We start from the raw sequence: 17,802 nt of genomic DNA on the forward strand, positions 1-17,802 counted from the left end.
GTACCTTCTTAGTGCAGTAGGCAGCACGTCAGTCTCATAATCTTAAGGTCCTGAGTTCAATCCTTAGAAAAGGCATTGATACTTGTAAAGATGTTTTTCCTTCTTTCCATTTCAGCTGCATGCATGCAAAAATCGAGAAGTTTTGCTGCGACAGCACACCAAAGGATTTGATGTCCCTCAGCCTGCGGTGACTTTCAGAAGCAGATGGGCTCACCCACACCTGACACAACTCTTGTGTCTGAACTATTAACTGAGCCAAAAGAACAGTGGAGAATGCAGGCATTGATCCCACTGCCTCACACATGCAAAGTAAGCGCTCTCCCATTTGAGCAAATTCCCCATTCACATCTGGTATTAGCTCCCAGTTTGCATCTGACTCGCCCCTTATCACTTGCCTCCTCGCTTCCACGACCAGCAGAAATCTCCTGCTTCAGGTTGGCCTGCTCCCTGAACACTTTTCATGCTTTGCTCCAATCGACGTTACTGAGCAATAGCAAGCGAGCAAGGGCAGGACTGGAAGCCACGGATATGGTGAAAGACGCCAAGAAGAGCTCGAGCCTGCGGAAGGGAAGCGAGTTGAGCATAACGTCGCAGCCGCCACGAGCGTGAGGGAGCAAGCGAGAGGCCTGTCTGACTGATGGACAGATGATTCTATTGCCTGAGGCTTTGCCTGAAAGAAAGTGCTGCCTCTTTTCATGCATTGCTGCTCAAAGGCACTCCCTGCTGACACACAGATGCAAGTGTTCAAGCAAAACGGCGAAGGCACTGTCCTGTGCCTCAGCTGCAACATGTTCAGCTGTAAACTGCTCGTCATATTAAGAGCTCTGCCTTCAACGAATTGCCACTTACCACACACATACATACTTCAAAAGAATGCTCACTGCTTCAAGCCGGAGTGCAACCAACTACCTAAGCACGACTTTGCTTTGCTTTGTTTTCTACTGCACTGCTCCGCTCTCCCACCTGTGAATCGAAGGGATGCGACAGAGGTGCCTCTCTTTGGTGATTGTCTGCCTCATGCCTTGTAATCTGCCCGTCCTGTGCACCTGCTGATGTCGCAGCTATTTTTCACAGACTGGGCCAGTGGCGCAATGGATAACGCGTCTGACTACGGATGAGAAGATTGTAGGTTCGACTCCTACCTGGCTCGAGTATTTTTGCAATCTTTGCATTATGGCTTTGGATGCCACGTAAGCGAACATATTTGGTCAAACTGTCCAGCTCTTAAACTGGGAAGTACCTTCTTAGTGCAGTAGGCAGCACGTCAGTCTCGTTATCTGAAGGTCCTCAGTTCAATCCTTAGAGAAGGCATTGATACTTGTAAAGATGTTTTTCCTTCTTTCCATTTCAGCTGCATGCATGCAAAAATCGAGAAGTTTTGCTGCGACAGCACACCAAAGGATTTGATGTCCCTCAGCCTGCGGTGACCTTCAGAAGCAGATGGGCTCACCCACACCTGACACAACTCTTGTGTCTGAACTATTAACTGAGCCAAAAGAACAATGGAGAATGCAGGCATTGATCCCACTGCCTCACACATGCAAAGTAAGCGCTCTCCCATTTGAGCAAATTCCCCATTCACATCTGGTATTAGCTCCCAGTTTGCATCTGACTCGCCCCTTATCACTTGCCTCCTCGCTTCCACGACCAGCAGAAATCTCCTGCTTCAGGTTGGCCTGCTCCCTGAACACTTTTCATGCTTTGCTCCAATCGACGTTACTGAGCAATAGCAAGCGAGCAAGGGCAGGACTGGAAGCCACGGATATGGTGAAAGACGCCAAGAAGAGCTCGAGCCTGCGGAAGGGAAGCGAGTTGAGCGTAACGTCGCAGCCGCCACGAGCGTGAGGGAGCAAGCGAGAGGCCTGTCTGACTGATGGACAGATGATTCTATTGCCTGAGGCTTTGCCTGAAAGAAAGTGCTGCCTCTTTTCATGCATTGCTGCTCAAAGGCACTCCCTGCTGACACACAGATGCAAGTGTTCAAGCAAAACGGCGAAGGCACTGTCCTGTGCCTCAGCTGCAACATGTTCAGCTGTAAACTGCTCGTCATATTAAGAGCTCTGCCTTCAACGAATTGCCACTTACCACACACATACATACTTCAAAAGAATGCTCACTGCTTCAAGCCGGAGTGCAACCAACTACCTAAGCACGACTTTGCTTTGCTTTGTTTTCTACTGCACTGCTCCGCTCTCCCACCTGTAAATCGAAGGGATGCGACAGAGGTGCATCTCTTTGGTGATTGTCTGCCTCATGCCTTGTAATCTGCCCGTCCTGTGCACCTGCTGATGTCGCAGCTATTTTTCACAGACTGGGCCAGTGGCGCAATGGATAACGCGTCTGACTACGGATCAGAAGATTGTAGGTTCGACTCCTACCTGGCTCGAGTATTTTTGCAATCTTTGCCACGTAAGCGAATATATTTGGTCAAACTGTCCAGCTCTTAAACTGGGAAGTACCTTCTTAGTGCAGTAGGCAGCACGTCAGTCTCATAATCTGAAGGTCCTGAATTCAATCCTTAGAAAAGGCATTGATACTTGTAAAGATGTTTTTCTTTCTTTCCATTTCAGCTGCATGCATGCAAAAATCGAGAAGTTTTGCTGCGACAGCACACCAAAGGATTTGATGTCCCTCAGCCTGCGGTGACCTTCAGAAGCAGATGGGCTCACCCACACCTGACACAACTCTTGTGTCTGAACTATTAACTGAGCCAAAAGAACAGTGGAGAATGCAGGCATTGATCCCACTGCCTCACACATGCAAAGTAAGCGCTCTCCCATTTGAGCAAATTCCCCATTCACATCTGGTATTAGCTCCCAGTTTGCATCTGACTCGCCCCTTATCACTTGCCTGCTCGCTTCCACGACCAGCAGAAATCTCCTGCTTCAGGTTGGCCTGCTCCCTGAACACTTTTCATGCTTTGCTCCAATCGACGTTACTGAGCAATAGCAAGCGAGCAAGGGCAGGACTGGAAGCCACGGATATGGTGAAAGACGCCAAGAAGAGCTCGAGCCTGCGGAAGGGAAGCGAGTTGAGCCGCCACGAGCGTGAGGGAGCAAGCGAGAGGCCTGTCTGACTGATGGACAGATGATTCTATTGCCTGAGGCTTTGCCTGAAAGAAAGTGCTGCCTCTTTTCATGCATTGCTGCTCAAAGGCACTCCCTGCTGACACACAGATGCAAGTGTTCAAGCAAAACGGCGAAGGCACTGTCCTGTGCCTCAGCTGCAACATGTTCAGCTGTAAACTGCTCGTCATATTAAGAGCTCTGCCTTCAGCGAATTGCCACTTACCACACACATACATACTTCAAAAGAATGCTCACTGCTTCAAGCCGGAGTGCAACCAACTACCTAAGCACGACTTTGCTTTGCTTTGTTTTCTACTGCACTGCTCCGCTCTCCCACCTGTGAATCGAAGGGATGCGACAGAGGTGCCTCTCTTTGGTGATTGTCTGCCTCATGCCTTGTAATCTGCCCGTCCTGTGCACCTGCTGATGTCGCAGCTATTTTTCACAGACTGGGCCAGTGGCGCAATGGATAACACGTCTGACTACGGATCAGAAGATTGTAGGTTCGACTCCTACCTGGCTTGAGTATTTTTGCAATCTTTGCATTATGGCTTTGGATGCCACGTAAGCGAACATATTTGGTCAAACTGTCCAGCTCTTAAACTGGGAAGTACCTTCTTAGTGCAGTAGGCAGCACGTCAGTCTCATAATCTTAAGGTCCTGAGTTCAATCCTTAGAAAAGGCATTGATACTTGTAAAGATGTTTTTCCTTCTTTCCATTTCAGCTGCATGCATGCAAAAATCGAGAAGTTTTGCTGCGACAGCACACCAAAGGATTTGATGTCCCTCAGCCTGCGGTGACTTTCAGAAGCAGATGGGCTCACCCACACCTGACACAACTCTTGTGTCTGAACTATTAACTGAGCCAAAAGAACAGTGGAGAATGCAGGCATTGATCCCACTGCCTCACACATGCAAAGTAAGCGCTCTCCCATTTGAGCAAATTCCCCATTCACATCTGGTATTAGCTCCCAGTTTGCATCTGACTCGCCCCTTATCACTTGCCTCCTCGCTTCCACGACCAGCAGAAATCTCCTGCTTCAGGTTGGCCTGCTCCCTGAACACTTTTCATGCTTTGCTCCAATCGACGTTACTGAGCAATAGCAAGCGAGCAAGGGCAGGACTGGAAGCCACGGATATGGTGAAAGACGCCAAGAAGAGCTCGAGCCTGCGGAAGGGAAGCGAGTTGAGCCGCCACGAGCGTGAGGGAGCAAGCGAGAGGCCTGTCTGACTGATGGACAGATGATTCTATTGCCTGAGGCTTTGCCTGAAAGAAAGTGCTGCCTCTTTTCATGCATTGCTGCTCAAAGGCACTCCCTGCTGACACACAGATGCAAGTGTTCAAGCAAAACGGCGAAGGCACTGTCCTGTGCCTCAGCTGCAACATGTTCAGCTGTAAACTGCTCGTCATATTAAGAGCTCTGCCTTCAGCGAATTGCCACTTACCACACACATACATACTTCAAAAGAATGCTCACTGCTTCAAGCCGGAGTGCAACCAACTACCTAAGCACGACTTTGCTTTGCTTTGTTTTCTACTGCACTGCTCCGCTCTCCCACCTGTGAATCGAAGGGATGCGACAGAGGTGCCTCTCTTTGGTGATTGTCTGCCTCATGCCTTGTAATCTGCCCGTCCTGTGCACCTGCTGATGTCGCAGCTAGTTTTCACAGACTGGGCCAGTGGCGCAATGGATAACGCGTCTGACTACGGATCAGAAGATTGTAGGTTCGACTCCTACCTGGCTCGAGTATTTTTGCAATCTTTGCCACGTAAGCGAACATATTTGGTCAAACTGTCCAGCTCTTAAACTGGGAAGTACCTTCTTAGTGCAGTAGGCAGCACGTCAGTCTCATAATCTTAAGGTCCTCAGTTCAATCCTTAGAAAAGGCATTGATACTTGTAAAGATGTTTTTCCTTCTTTCCATTTCAGCTGCATGCATGCAAAAATCGAGAAGTTTTGCTGCGACAGCACACCAAAGGATTTGATGTCCCTCAGCCTGCGGTGACTTTCAGAAGCAGATGGGCTCACCCACACCTGACACAACTCTTGTGTCTGAACTATTAACTGAGCCAAAAGAACAGTGGAGAATGCAGGCATTGATCCCACTGCCTCACACATGCAAAGTAAGCGCTCTCCCATTTGAGCAAATTCCCCATTCACATCTGGTATTAGCTCCCAGTTTGCATCTGACTTGCCCCTTATCACTTGCCTCCTCGCTTCCACGACCAGCAGAAATCTCCTGCTTCAGGTTGGACTGCTCCCTGAACACTTTTCATGCTTTGCTCCAATCGACGTTACTGAGCAATAGCAAGCGAGCAAGGGCAGGACTGGAAGCCACGGATATGGTGAAAGACGCCAAGAAGAGCTCGAGCCTGCGGAAGGGAAGCGAGTTGAGCATAACGTCGCAGCCGCCACGAGCGTGAGGGAGCAAGCGAGAGGCCTGTCTGACTGATGGACAGATGATTCTATTGCCTGAGGCTTTGCCTGAAAGAAAGTGCTGCCTCTTTTCATGCATTGCTGCTCAAAGGCACTCCCTGCTGACACACAGATGCAAGTGTTCAAGCAAAACGGCGAAGGCACTGTCCTGTGCCTCAGCTGCAACATGTTCAGCTGTAAACTGCTCGTCATATTAAGAGCTCTGCCTTCAACGAATTGCCACTTACCACACACATACATACTTCAAAAGAATGCTCACTGCTTCAAGCCGGAGTGCAACCAACTACCTAAGCACGACTTTGCTTTGCTTTGTTTTCTACTGCACTGCTCCGCTCTCCCACCTGTGAATCGAAGGGATGCGACAGAGGTGCCTCTCTTTGGTGATTGTCTGCCTCATGCCTTGGAATCTGCCCGTCCTGTGCACCTGCTGATGTCGCAGCTATTTTTCACAGACTGGGCCAGTGGCGCAATGGATAACGCGTCTGACTACGGATGAGAAGATTGTAGGTTCGACTCCTACCTGGCTCGAGTATTTTTGCAATCTTTGCATTATGGCTTTGGATGCCACGTAAGCGAACATATTTGGTCAAACTGTCCAGCTCTTAAACTGGGAAGTACCTTCTTAGTGCAGTAGGCAGCACGTCAGTCTCGTTATCTGAAGGTCCTCAGTTCAATCCTTAGAGAAGGCATTGATACTTGTAAAGATGTTTTTCCTTCTTTCCATTTCAGCTGCATGCATGCAAAAATCGAGAAGTTTTGCTGCGACAGCACACCAAAGGATTTGATGTCCCTCAGCCTGCGGTGACCTTCAGAAGCAGATGGGCTCACCCACACCTGACACAACTCTTGTGTCTGAACTATTAACTGAGCCAAAAGAACAGTGGAGAATGCAGGCATTGATCCCACTGCCTCACACATGCAAAGTAAGCGCTCTCCCATTTGAGCAAATTCCCCATTCACATCTGGTATTAGCTCCCAGTTTGCATCTGACTCGCCCCTTATCACTTGCCTCCTCGCTTCCACGACCAGCAGAAATCTCCTGCTTCAGGTTGGCCTGCTCCCTGAACACTTTTCATGCTTTGCTCCAATCGACGTTACTGAGCAATAGCAAGCGAGCAAGGGCAGGACTGGAAGCCACGGATATGGTGAAAGACGCCAAGAAGAGCTCGAGCCTGCGGAAGGGAAGCGAGTTGAGCGTAACGTCGCAGCCGCCACGAGCGTGAGGGAGCAAGCGAGAGGCCTGTCTGACTGATGGACAGATGATTCTATTGCCTGAGGCTTTGCCTGAAAGAAAGTGCTGCCTCTTTTCATGCATTGCTGCTCAAAGGCACTCCCTGCTGACACACAGATGCAAGTGTTCAAGCAAAACGGCGAAGGCACTGTCCTGTGCCTCAGCTGCAACATGTTCAGCTGTAAACTGCTCGTCATATTAAGAGCTCTGCCTTCAGCGAATTGCCACTTACCACACACATACATACTTCAAAAGAATGCTCACTGCTTCAAGCCGGAGTGCAACCAACTACCTAAGCACGACTTTGCTTTGCTTTGTTTTCTACTGCACTGCTCCGCTCTCCCACCTGTGAATCGAAGGGATGCGACAGAGGTGCCTCTCTTTGGTGATTGTCTGCCTCATGCCTTGTAATCTGCCCGTCCTGTGCACCTGCTGATGTCGCAGCTAGTTTTCACAGACTGGGCCAGTGGCGCAATGGATAACGCGTCTGACTACGGATCAGAAGATTGTAGGTTCGACTCCTACCTGGCTCGAGTATTTTTGCAATCCTTGCCACGTAAGCGAACATATTTGGTCAAACTGTCCAGCTCTTAAACTGGTAAGTACCTTCTTAGTGCAGTAGGCAGCACGTCAGTCTCATAATCTGAAGGTCCTGAATTCAATCTTAGAAAAGGCATTGATACTTGTAAAGATGTTTTTCTTTCTTTCCATTTCAGCTGCATGCATGCAAAAATCGAGAAGTTTTGCTGCGACAGCACACCAAAGGATTTGATGTCCCTCAGCCTGCGGTGACCTTCAGAAGCAGATGGGCTCACCCACACCTGACACAACTCTTGTGTCTGAACTATTAACTGAGCCAAAAGAACAGTGGAGAATGCAGGCATTGATCCCACTGCCTCACACATGCAAAGTAAGCGCTCTCCCATTTGAGCAAATTCCCCATTCACATCTGGTATTAGCTCCCAGTTTGCATCTGACTCGCCCCTTATCACTTGCCTGCTCGCTTCCACGACCAGCAGAAATCTCCTGCTTCAGGTTGGCCTGCTCCCTGAACACTTTTCATGCTTTGCTCCAATCGACGTTACTGAGCAATAGCAAGCGAGCAAGGGCAGGACTGGAAGCCACGGATATGGTGAAAGACGCCAAGAAGAGCTCGAGCCTGCGGAAGGGAAGCGAGTTGAGCGTAACGTCGCAGCCGCCACGAGCGTGAGGGAGCAAGCGAGAGGCCTGTCTGACTGATGGACAGATGATTCTATTGCCTGAGGCTTTGCCTGAAAGAAAGTGCTGCCTCTTTTCATGCATTGCTGCTCAAAGGCACTCCCTGCTGACACACAGATGCAAGTGTTCAAGCAAAACGGCGAAGGCACTGTCCTGTGCCTCAGCTGCAACATGTTCAGCTGTAAACTGCTCGTCATATTAAGAGCTCTGCCTTCAACGAATTGCCACTTACCACACACATACATACTTCAAAAGAATGCTCACTGCTTCAAGCCGGAGTGCAACCAACTACCTAAGCACGACTTTGCTTTGCTTTGTTTTCTACTGCACTGCTCCGCTCTCCCACCTGTGAATCGAAGGGATGCGACAGAGGTGCCTCTCTTTGGTGATTGTCTGCCTCATGCCTTGTAATCTGCCCGTCCTGTGCACCTGCTGATGTCGCAGCTAGTTTTCACAGACTGGGCCAGTGGCGCAATGGATAACGCGTCTGACTACGGATCAGAAGATTGTAGGTTCGACTCCTACCTGGCTCGAGTATTTTTGCAATCTTTGCCACGTAAGCGAACATATTTGGTCAAACTGTCCAGCTCTTAAACTGGGAAGTACCTTCTTAGTGCAGTAGGCAGCACGTCAGTCTCATAATCTTAAGGTCCTCAGTTCAATCCTTAGAAAAGGCATTGATACTTGTAAAGATGTTTTTCCTTCTTTCCATTTCAGCTGCATGCATGCAAAAATCGAGAAGTTTTGCTGCGACAGCACACCAAAGGATTTGATGTCCCTCAGCCTGCGGTGACTTTCAGAAGCAGATGGGCTCACCCACACCTGACACAACTCTTGTGTCTGAACTATTAACTGAGCCAAAAGAACAGTGGAGAATGCAGGCATTGATCCCACTGCCTCACACATGCAAAGTAAGCGCTCTCCCATTTGAGCAAATTCCCCATTCACATCTGGTATTAGCTCCCAGTTTGCATCTGACTTGCCCCTTATCACTTGCCTCCTCGCTTCCACGACCAGCAGAAATCTCCTGCTTCAGGTTGGACTGCTCCCTGAACACTTTTCATGCTTTGCTCCAATCGACGTTACTGAGCAATAGCAAGCGAGCAAGGGCAGGACTGGAAGCCACGGATATGGTGAAAGACGCCAAGAAGAGCTCGAGCCTGCGGAAGGGAAGCGAGTTGAGCATAACGTCGCAGCCGCCACGAGCGTGAGGGAGCAAGCGAGAGGCCTGTCTGACTGATGGACAGATGATTCTATTGCCTGAGGCTTTGCCTGAAAGAAAGTGCTGCCTCTTTTCATGCATTGCTGCTCAAAGGCACTCCCTGCTGACACACAGATGCAAGTGTTCAAGCAAAACGGCGAAGGCACTGTCCTGTGCCTCAGCTGCAACATGTTCAGCTGTAAACTGCTCGTCATATTAAGAGCTCTGCCTTCAACGAATTGCCACTTACCACACACATACATACTTCAAAAGAATGCTCACTGCTTCAAGCCGGAGTGCAACCAACTACCTAAGCACGACTATGCTTTGCTTTGTTTTCTACTGCACTGCTCCGCTCTCCCACCTGTGAATCGAAGGGATGCGACAGAGGTGCCTCTCTTTGGTGATTGTCTGCCTCATGCCTTGTAATCTGCCCGTCCTGTGCACCTGCTGATGTCGCAGCTATTTTTCACAGACTGGGCCAGTGGCGCAATGGATAACGCGTCTGACTACGGATGAGAAGATTGTAGGTTCGACTCCTACCTGGCTCGAGTATTTTTGCAATCTTTGCATTATGGCTTTGGATGCCACGTAAGCGAACATATTTGGTCAAACTGTCCAGCTCTTAAACTGGGAAGTACCTTCTTAGTGCAGTAGGCAGCACGTCAGTCTCGTTATCTGAAGGTCCTCAGTTCAATCCTTAGAGAAGGCATTGATACTTGTAAAGATGTTTTTCCTTCTTTCCATTTCAGCTGCATGCATGCAAAAATCGAGAAGTTTTGCTGCGACAGCACACCAAAGGATTTGATGTCCCTCAGCCTGCGGTGACCTTCAGAAGCAGATGGGCTCACCCACACCTGACACAACTCTTGTGTCTGAACTATTAACTGAGCCAAAAGAACAGTGGAGAATGCAGGCATTGATCCCACTGCCTCACACATGCAAAGTAAGCGCTCTCCCATTTGAGCAAATTCCCCATTCACATCTGGTATTAGCTCCCAGTTTGCATCTGACTCGCCCCTTATCACTTGCCTGCTCGCTTCCACGACCAGCAGAAATCTCCTGCTTCAGGTTGGCCTGCTCCCTGAACACTTTTCATGCTTTGCTCCAATCGACGTTACTGAGCAATAGCAAGCGAGCAAGGGCAGGACTGGAAGCCACGGATATGGTGAAAGACGCCAAGAAGAGCTCGAGCCTGCGGAAGGGAAGCGAGTTGAGCGTAACGTCGCAGCCGCCACGAGCGTGAGGGAGCAAGCGAGAGGCCTGTCTGACTGATGGACAGATGATTCTATTGCCTGAGGCTTTGCCTGAAAGAAAGTGCTGCCTCTTTTCATGCATTGCTGCTCAAAGGCACTCCCTGCTGACACACAGATGCAAGTGTTCAAGCAAAACGGCGAAGGCACTGTCCTGTGCCTCAGCTGCAACATGTTCAGCTGTAAACTGCTCGTCATATTAAGAGCTCTGCCTTCAGCGAATTGCCACTTACCACACACATACATACTTCAAAAGAATGCTCACTGCTTCAAGCCGGAGTGCAACCAACTACCTAAGCACGACTTTGCTTTGCTTTGTTTTCTACTGCACTGCTCCGCTCTCCCACCTGTGAATCGAAGGGATGCGACAGAGGTGCCTCTCTTTGGTGATTGTCTGCCTCATGCCTTGTAATCTGCCCGTCCTGTGCACCTGCTGATGTCGCAGCTAGTTTTCACAGACTGGGCCAGTGGCGCAATGGATAACGCGTCTGACTACGGATCAGAAGATTGTAGGTTCGACTCCTACCTGGCTTGAGTATTTTTGCAATCTTTGCATTATGGCTTTGGATGCCACGTAAGCGAACATATTTGGTCAAACTGTCCAGCTCTTAAACTGGGGAGTACCTTCTTAGTGCAGTAGGCAGCACGTCAGTCTCATAATCTTAAGGTCCTGAGTTCAATCCTTAGAAAAGGCATTGATACTTGTAAAGATGTTTTTCCTTCTTTCCATTTCAGCTGCATGCATGCAAAAATCGAGAAGTTTTGCTGCGACAGCACACCAAAGGATTTGATGTCCCTCAGCCTGCGGTGACTTTCAGAAGCAGATGGGCTCACCCACACCTGACACAACTCTTGTGTCTGAACTATTAACTGAGCCAAAAGAACAGTGGAGAATGCAGGCATTGATCCCACTGCCTCACACATGCAAAGTAAGCGCTCTCCCATTTGAGCAAATTCCCCATTCACATCTGGTATTAGCTCCCAGTTTGCATCTGACTCGCCCCTTATCACTTGCCTCCTCGCTTCCACGACCAGCAGAAATCTCCTGCTTCAGGTTGGCCTGCTCCCTGAACACTTTTCATGCTTTGCTCCAATCGACGTTACTGAGCAATAGCAAGCGAGCAAGGGCAGGACTGGAAGCCACGGATATGGTGAAAGACGCCAAGAAGAGCTCGAGCCTGCGGAAGGGAAGCGAGTTGAGCATAACGTCGCAGCCGCCACGAGCGTGAGGGAGCAAGCGAGAGGCCTGTCTGACTGATGGACAGATGATTCTATTGCCTGAGGCTTTGCCTGAAAGAAAGTGCTGCCTCTTTTCATGCATTGCTGCTCAAAGGCACTCCCTGCTGACACACAGATGCAAGTGTTCAAGCAAAACGGCGAAGGCACTGTCCTGTGCCTCAGCTGCAACATGTTCAGCTGTAAACTGCTCGTCATATTAAGAGCTCTGCCTTCAACGAATTGCCACTTACCACACACATACATACTTCAAAAGAATGCTCACTGCTTCAAGCCGGAGTGCAACCAACTACCTAAGCACGACTTTGCTTTGCTTTGTTTTCTACTGCACTGCTCCGCTCTCCCACCTGTGAATCGAAGGGATGCGACAGAGGTGCCTCTCTTTGGTGATTGTCTGCCTCATGCCTTGTAATCTGCCCGTCCTGTGCACCTGCTGATGTCGCAGCTATTTTTCACAGACTGGGCCAGTGGCGCAATGGATAACGCGTCTGACTACGGATGAGAAGATTGTAGGTTCGACTCCTACCTGGCTCGAGTATTTTTGCAATCTTTGCATTATGGCTTTGGATGCCACGTAAGCGAACATATTTGGTCAAACTGTCCAGCTCTTAAACTGGGAAGTACCTTCTTAGTGCAGTAGGCAGCACGTCAGTCTCGTTATCTGAAGGTCCTCAGTTCAATCCTTAGAGAAGGCATTGATACTTGTAAAGATGTTTTTCCTTCTTTCCATTTCAGCTGCATGCATGCAAAAATCGAGAAGTTTTGCTGCGACAGCACACCAAAGGATTTGATGTCCCTCAGCCTGCGGTGACCTTCAGAAGCAGATGGGCTCACCCACACCTGACACAACTCTTGTGTCTGAACTATTAACTGAGCCAAAAGAACAGTGGAGAATGCAGGCATTGATCCCACTGCCTCACACATGCAAAGTAAGCGCTCTCCCATTTGAGCAAATTCCCCATTCACATCTGGTATTAGCTCCCAGTTTGCATCTGACTCGCCCCTTATCACTTGCCTGCTCGCTTCCACGACCAGCAGAAATCTCCTGCTTCAGGTTGGCCTGCTCCCTGAACACTTTTCATGCTTTGCTCCAATCGACGTTACTGAGCAATAGCAAGCGAGCAAGGGCAGGACTGGAAGCCACGGATATGGTGAAAGACGCCAAGAAGAGCTCGAGCCTGCGGAAGGGAAGCGAGTTGAGCGTAACGTCGCAGCCGCCACGAGCGTGAGGGAGCAAGCGAGAGGCCTGTCTGACTGATGGACAGATGATTCTATTGCCTGAGGCTTTGCCTGAAAGAAAGTGCTGCCTCTTTTCATGCATTGCTGCTCAAAGGCACTCCCTGCTGACACACAGATGCAAGTGTTCAAGCAAAACGGCGAAGGCACTGTCCTGTGCCTCAGCTGCAACATGTTCAGCTGTAAACTGCTCGTCATATTAAGAGCTCTGCCTTCAGCGAATTGCCACTTACCACACACATACATACTTCAAAAGAATGCTCACTGCTTCAAGCCGGAGTGCAACCAACTACCTAAGCACGACTTTGCTTTGCTTTGTTTTCTACTGCACTGCTCCGCTCTCCCACCTGTGAATCGAAGGGATGCGACAGAGGTGCCTCTCTTTGGTGATTGTCTGCCTCATGCCTTGTAATCTGCCCGTCCTGTGCACCTGCTGATGTCGCAGCTAGTTTTCACAGACTGGGCCAGTGGCGCAATGGATAACGCGTCTAACTACGGATCAGAAGATTGTAGGTTCGACTCCTACCTGGCTCGAGTATTTTTGCAATCTTTGCCACGTAAGCGAACATATTTGGTCAAACTGTCCAGCTCTTAAACTGGGAAGTACCTTCTTAGTGCAGTAGGCAGCACGTCAGTCTCGTTATCTGAAGGTCCTCAGTTCAATCCTTAGAGAAGGCATTGATACTTGTAAAGATGTTTTTCCTTCTTTCCATTTCAGCTGCATGCATGCAAAAATCGAGAAGTTTTGCTGCGACAGCACACCAAAGGATTTGATGTCCCTCAGCCTGCGGTGACCTTCAGAAGCAGATGGGCTCACCCACACCTGACACAACTCTTGTGTCTGAACTATTAACTGAGCCAAAAGAACAATGGAGAATGCAGGCATTGATCCCACTGCCTCACACATGCAAAGTAAGCGCTCTCCCATTTGAGCAAATTCCCCATTCACATCTGGTATTAGCTCCCAGTTTGCATCTGACTCGCCCCTTATCACTTGCCTCCTCGCTTCCACGACCAGCAGAAATCTCCTGCTTCAGGTTGGCCTGCTCCCTGAACACTTTTCATGCTTTGCTCCAATCGACGTTACTGAGCAATAGCAAGCGAGCAAGGGCAGGACTGGAAGCCACGGATATGGTGAAAGACGCCAAGAAGAGCTCGAGCCTGCGGAAGGGAAGCGAGTTGAGCGTAACGTCGCAGCCGCCACGAGCGTGAGGGAGCAAGCGAGAGGCCTGTCTGACTGATGGACAGATGATTCTATTGCCTGAGGCTTTGCCTGAAAGAAAGTGCTGCCTCTTTTCATGCATTGCTGCTCAAAGGCACTCCCTGCTGACACACAGATGCAAGTGTTCAAGCAAAACGGCGAAGGCACTGTCCTGTGCCTCAGCTGCAACATGTTCAGCTGTAAACTGCTCGTCATATTAAGAGCTCTGCCTTCAACGAATTGCCACTTACCACACACATACATACTTCAAAAGAATGCTCACTGCTTCAAGCCGGAGTGCAACCAACTACCTAAGCACGACTTTGCTTTGCTTTGTTTTCTACTGCACTGCTCCGCTCTCCCACCTGTAAATCGAAGGGATGCGACAGAGGTGCATCTCTTTGGTGATTGTCTGCCTCATGCCTTGTAATCTGCCCGTCCTGTGCACCTGCTGATGTCGCAGCTATTTTTCACAGACTGGGCCAGTGGCGCAATGGATAACGCGTCTGACTACGGATCAGAAGATTGTAGGTTCGACTCCTACCTGGCTCGAGTATTTTTGCAATCTTTGCCACGTAAGCGAATATATTTGGTCAAACTGTCCAGCTCTTAAACTGGGAAGTACCTTCTTAGTGCAGTAGGCAGCACGTCAGTCTCATAATCTGAAGGTCCTGAATTCAATCCTTAGAAAAGGCATTGATACTTGTAAAGATGTTTTTCTTTCTTTCCATTTCAGCTGCATGCATGCAAAAATCGAGAAGTTTTGCTGCGACAGCACACCAAAGGATTTGATGTCCCTCAGCCTGCGGTGACCTTCAGAAGCAGATGGGCTCACCCACACCTGACACAACTCTTGTGTCTGAACTATTAACTGAGCCAAAAGAACAGTGGAGAATGCAGGCATTGATCCCACTGCCTCACACATGCAAAGTAAGCGCTCTCCCATTTGAGCAAATTCCCCATTCACATCTGGTATTAGCTCCCAGTTTGCATCTGACTCGCCCCTTATCACTTGCCTGCTCGCTTCCACGACCAGCAGAAATCTCCTGCTTCAGGTTGGCCTGCTCCCTGAACACTTTTCATGCTTTGCTCCAATCGACGTTACTGAGCAATAGCAAGCGAGCAAGGGCAGGACTGGAAGCCACGGATATGGTGAAAGACGCCAAGAAGAGCTCGAGCCTGCGGAAGGGAAGCGAGTTGAGCCGCCACGAGCGTGAGGGAGCAAGCGAGAGGCCTGTCTGACTGATGGACAGATGATTCTATTGCCTGAGGCTTTGCCTGAAAGAAAGTGCTGCCTCTTTTCATGCATTGCTGCTCAAAGGCACTCCCTGCTGACACACAGATGCAAGTGTTCAAGCAAAACGGCGAAGGCACTGTCCTGTGCCTCAGCTGCAACATGTTCAGCTGTAAACTGCTCGTCATATTAAGAGCTCTGCCTTCAGCGAATTGCCACTTACCACACACATACATACTTCAAAAGAATGCTCACTGCTTCAAGCCGGAGTGCAACCAACTACCTAAGCACGACTTTGCTTTGCTTTGTTTTCTACTGCACTGCTCCGCTCTCCCACCTGTGAATCGAAGGGATGCGACAGAGGTGCCTCTCTTTGGTGATTGTCTGCCTCATGCCTTGTAATCTGCCCGTCCTGTGCACCTGCTGATGTCGCAGCTATTTTTCACAGACTGGGCCAGTGGCGCAATGGATAACACGTCTGACTACGGATCAGAAGATTGTAGGTTCGACTCCTACCTGGCTTGAGTATTTTTGCAATCTTTGCATTATGGCTTTGGATGCCACGTAAGCGAACATATTTGGTCAAACTGTCCAGCTCTTAAACTGGGAAGTACCTTCTTAGTGCAGTAGGCAGCACGTCAGTCTCATAATCTTAAGGTCCTGAGTTCAATCCTTAGAAAAGGCATTGATACTTGTAAAGATGTTTTTCCTTCTTTCCATTTCAGCTGCATGCATGCAAAAATCGAGAAGTTTTGCTGCGACAGCACACCAAAGGATTTGATGTCCCTCAGCCTGCGGTGACTTTCAGAAGCAGATGGGCTCACCCACACCTGACACAACTCTTGTGTCTGAACTATTAACTGAGCCAAAAGAACAGTGGAGAATGCAGGCATTGATCCCACTGCCTCACACATGCAAAGTAAGCGCTCTCCCATTTGAGCAAATTCCCCATTCACATCTGGTATTAGCTCCCAGTTTGCATCTGACTCGCCCCTTATCACTTGCCTCCTCGCTTCCACGACCAGCAGAAATCTCCTGCTTCAGGTTGGCCTGCTCCCTGAACACTTTTCATGCTTTGCTCCAATCGACGTTACTGAGCAATAGCAAGCGAGCAAGGGCAGGACTGGAAGCCACGGATATGGTGAAAGACGCCAAGAAGAGCTCGAGCCTGCGGAAGGGAAGCGAGTTGAGCCGCCACGAGCGTGAGGGAGCAAGCGAGAGGCCTGTCTGACTGATGGACAGATGATTCTATTGCCTGAGGCTTTGCCTGAAAGAAAGTGCTGCCTCTTTTCATGCATTGCTGCTCAAAGGCACTCCCTGCTGACACACAGATGCAAGTGTTCAAGCAAAACGGCGAAGGCACTGTCCTGTGCCTCAGCTGCAACATGTTCAGCTGTAAACTGCTCGTCATATTAAGAGCTCTGCCTTCAGCGAATTGCCACTTACCACACACATACATACTTCAAAAGAATGCTCACTGCTTCAAGCCGGAGTGCAACCAACTACCTAAGCACGACTTTGCTTTGCTTTGTTTTCTACTGCACTGCTCCGCTCTCCCACCTGTGAATCGAAGGGATGCGACAGAGGTGCCTCTCTTTGGTGATTGTCTGCCTCATGCCTTGTAATCTGCCCGTCCTGTGCACCTGCTGATGTCGCAGCTAGTTTTCACAGACTGGGCCAGTGGCGCAATGGATAACGCGTCTGACTACGGATCAGAAGATTGTAGGTTCGACTCCTACCTGGCTCGAGTATTTTTGCAATCTTTGCCACGTAAGCGAACATATTTGGTCAAACTGTCCAGCTCTTAAACTGGGAAGTACCTTCTTAGTGCAGTAGGCAGCACGTCAGTCTCATAATCTTAAGGTCCTCAGTTCAATCCTTAGAAAAGGCATTGATACTTGTAAAGATGTTTTTCCTTCTTTCCATTTCAGCTGCATGCATGCAAAAATCGAGAAGTTTTGCTGCGACAGCACACCAAAGGATTTGATGTCCCTCAGCCTGCGGTGACTTTCAGAAGCAGATGGGCTCACCCACACCTGACACAACTCTTGTGTCTGAACTATTAACTGAGCCAAAAGAACAGTGGAGAATGCAGGCATTGATCCCACTGCCTCACACATGCAAAGTAAGCGCTCTCCCATTTGAGCAAATTCCCCATTCACATCTGGTATTAGCTCCCAGTTTGCATCTGACTTGCCCCTTATCACTTGCCTCCTCGCTTCCACGACCAGCAGAAATCTCCTGCTTCAGGTTGGACTGCTCCCTGAACACTTTTCATGCTTTGCTCCAATCGACGTTACTGAGCAATAGCAAGCGAGCAAGGGCAGGACTGGAAGCCACGGATATGGTGAAAGACGCCAAGAAGAGCTCGAGCCTGCGGAAGGGAAGCGAGTTGAGCATAACGTCGCAGCCGCCACGAGCGTGAGGGAGCAAGCGAGAGGCCTGTCTGACTGATGGACAGATGATTCTATTGCCTGAGGCTTTGC

The 17,802-nt window shown here is 49.4% G+C and overlaps 14 non-coding genes across 14 annotated transcripts; all 14 read left to right on the plus strand.

Annotated features, from left to right (window-relative positions):
- The first annotated feature begins 1,077 nt into the window (after positions 1–1,077).
- Positions 1,078–1,150, plus strand: trnar-acg (transfer RNA arginine (anticodon ACG)). Its single transcript has one exon. It is a non-coding gene; the product is annotated as a tRNA-Arg (tRNA).
- A 1,163-nt stretch (positions 1,151–2,313) lies between these two features.
- trnar-acg (transfer RNA arginine (anticodon ACG)) lies at positions 2,314–2,386 on the plus strand. Its single transcript has one exon. It is a non-coding gene; the product is annotated as a tRNA-Arg (tRNA).
- A 1,133-nt stretch (positions 2,387–3,519) lies between these two features.
- On the plus strand, positions 3,520–3,592 carry trnar-acg (transfer RNA arginine (anticodon ACG)). The gene has a single exon. It is a non-coding gene; the product is annotated as a tRNA-Arg (tRNA).
- Positions 3,593–4,742: 1,150 nt separating this feature from the next.
- trnar-acg (transfer RNA arginine (anticodon ACG)) lies at positions 4,743–4,815 on the plus strand. Its single transcript has one exon. It is a non-coding gene; the product is annotated as a tRNA-Arg (tRNA).
- Positions 4,816–5,961: 1,146 nt separating this feature from the next.
- trnar-acg (transfer RNA arginine (anticodon ACG)) lies at positions 5,962–6,034 on the plus strand. The gene has a single exon. It is a non-coding gene; the product is annotated as a tRNA-Arg (tRNA).
- Positions 6,035–7,197: 1,163 nt separating this feature from the next.
- trnar-acg (transfer RNA arginine (anticodon ACG)) lies at positions 7,198–7,270 on the plus strand. Its single transcript has one exon. It is a non-coding gene; the product is annotated as a tRNA-Arg (tRNA).
- A 1,145-nt stretch (positions 7,271–8,415) lies between these two features.
- Positions 8,416–8,488, plus strand: trnar-acg (transfer RNA arginine (anticodon ACG)). The gene has a single exon. It is a non-coding gene; the product is annotated as a tRNA-Arg (tRNA).
- A 1,146-nt stretch (positions 8,489–9,634) lies between these two features.
- On the plus strand, positions 9,635–9,707 carry trnar-acg (transfer RNA arginine (anticodon ACG)). The gene has a single exon. It is a non-coding gene; the product is annotated as a tRNA-Arg (tRNA).
- Positions 9,708–10,870: 1,163 nt separating this feature from the next.
- trnar-acg (transfer RNA arginine (anticodon ACG)) lies at positions 10,871–10,943 on the plus strand. The gene has a single exon. It is a non-coding gene; the product is annotated as a tRNA-Arg (tRNA).
- Positions 10,944–12,106: 1,163 nt separating this feature from the next.
- trnar-acg (transfer RNA arginine (anticodon ACG)) lies at positions 12,107–12,179 on the plus strand. The gene has a single exon. It is a non-coding gene; the product is annotated as a tRNA-Arg (tRNA).
- A 1,163-nt stretch (positions 12,180–13,342) lies between these two features.
- On the plus strand, positions 13,343–13,415 carry trnar-acg (transfer RNA arginine (anticodon ACG)). The gene has a single exon. It is a non-coding gene; the product is annotated as a tRNA-Arg (tRNA).
- A 1,146-nt stretch (positions 13,416–14,561) lies between these two features.
- On the plus strand, positions 14,562–14,634 carry trnar-acg (transfer RNA arginine (anticodon ACG)). Its single transcript has one exon. It is a non-coding gene; the product is annotated as a tRNA-Arg (tRNA).
- A 1,133-nt stretch (positions 14,635–15,767) lies between these two features.
- Positions 15,768–15,840, plus strand: trnar-acg (transfer RNA arginine (anticodon ACG)). Its single transcript has one exon. It is a non-coding gene; the product is annotated as a tRNA-Arg (tRNA).
- A 1,150-nt stretch (positions 15,841–16,990) lies between these two features.
- On the plus strand, positions 16,991–17,063 carry trnar-acg (transfer RNA arginine (anticodon ACG)). The gene has a single exon. It is a non-coding gene; the product is annotated as a tRNA-Arg (tRNA).
- The last annotated feature ends 739 nt before the right edge of the window (positions 17,064–17,802 follow it).

This window comes from Pristiophorus japonicus, chromosome 1 (assembly GCF_044704955.1).
Source record: "Pristiophorus japonicus isolate sPriJap1 chromosome 1, sPriJap1.hap1, whole genome shotgun sequence".
Lineage (NCBI taxonomy): Eukaryota > Metazoa > Chordata > Chondrichthyes > Pristiophoridae > Pristiophorus > Pristiophorus japonicus.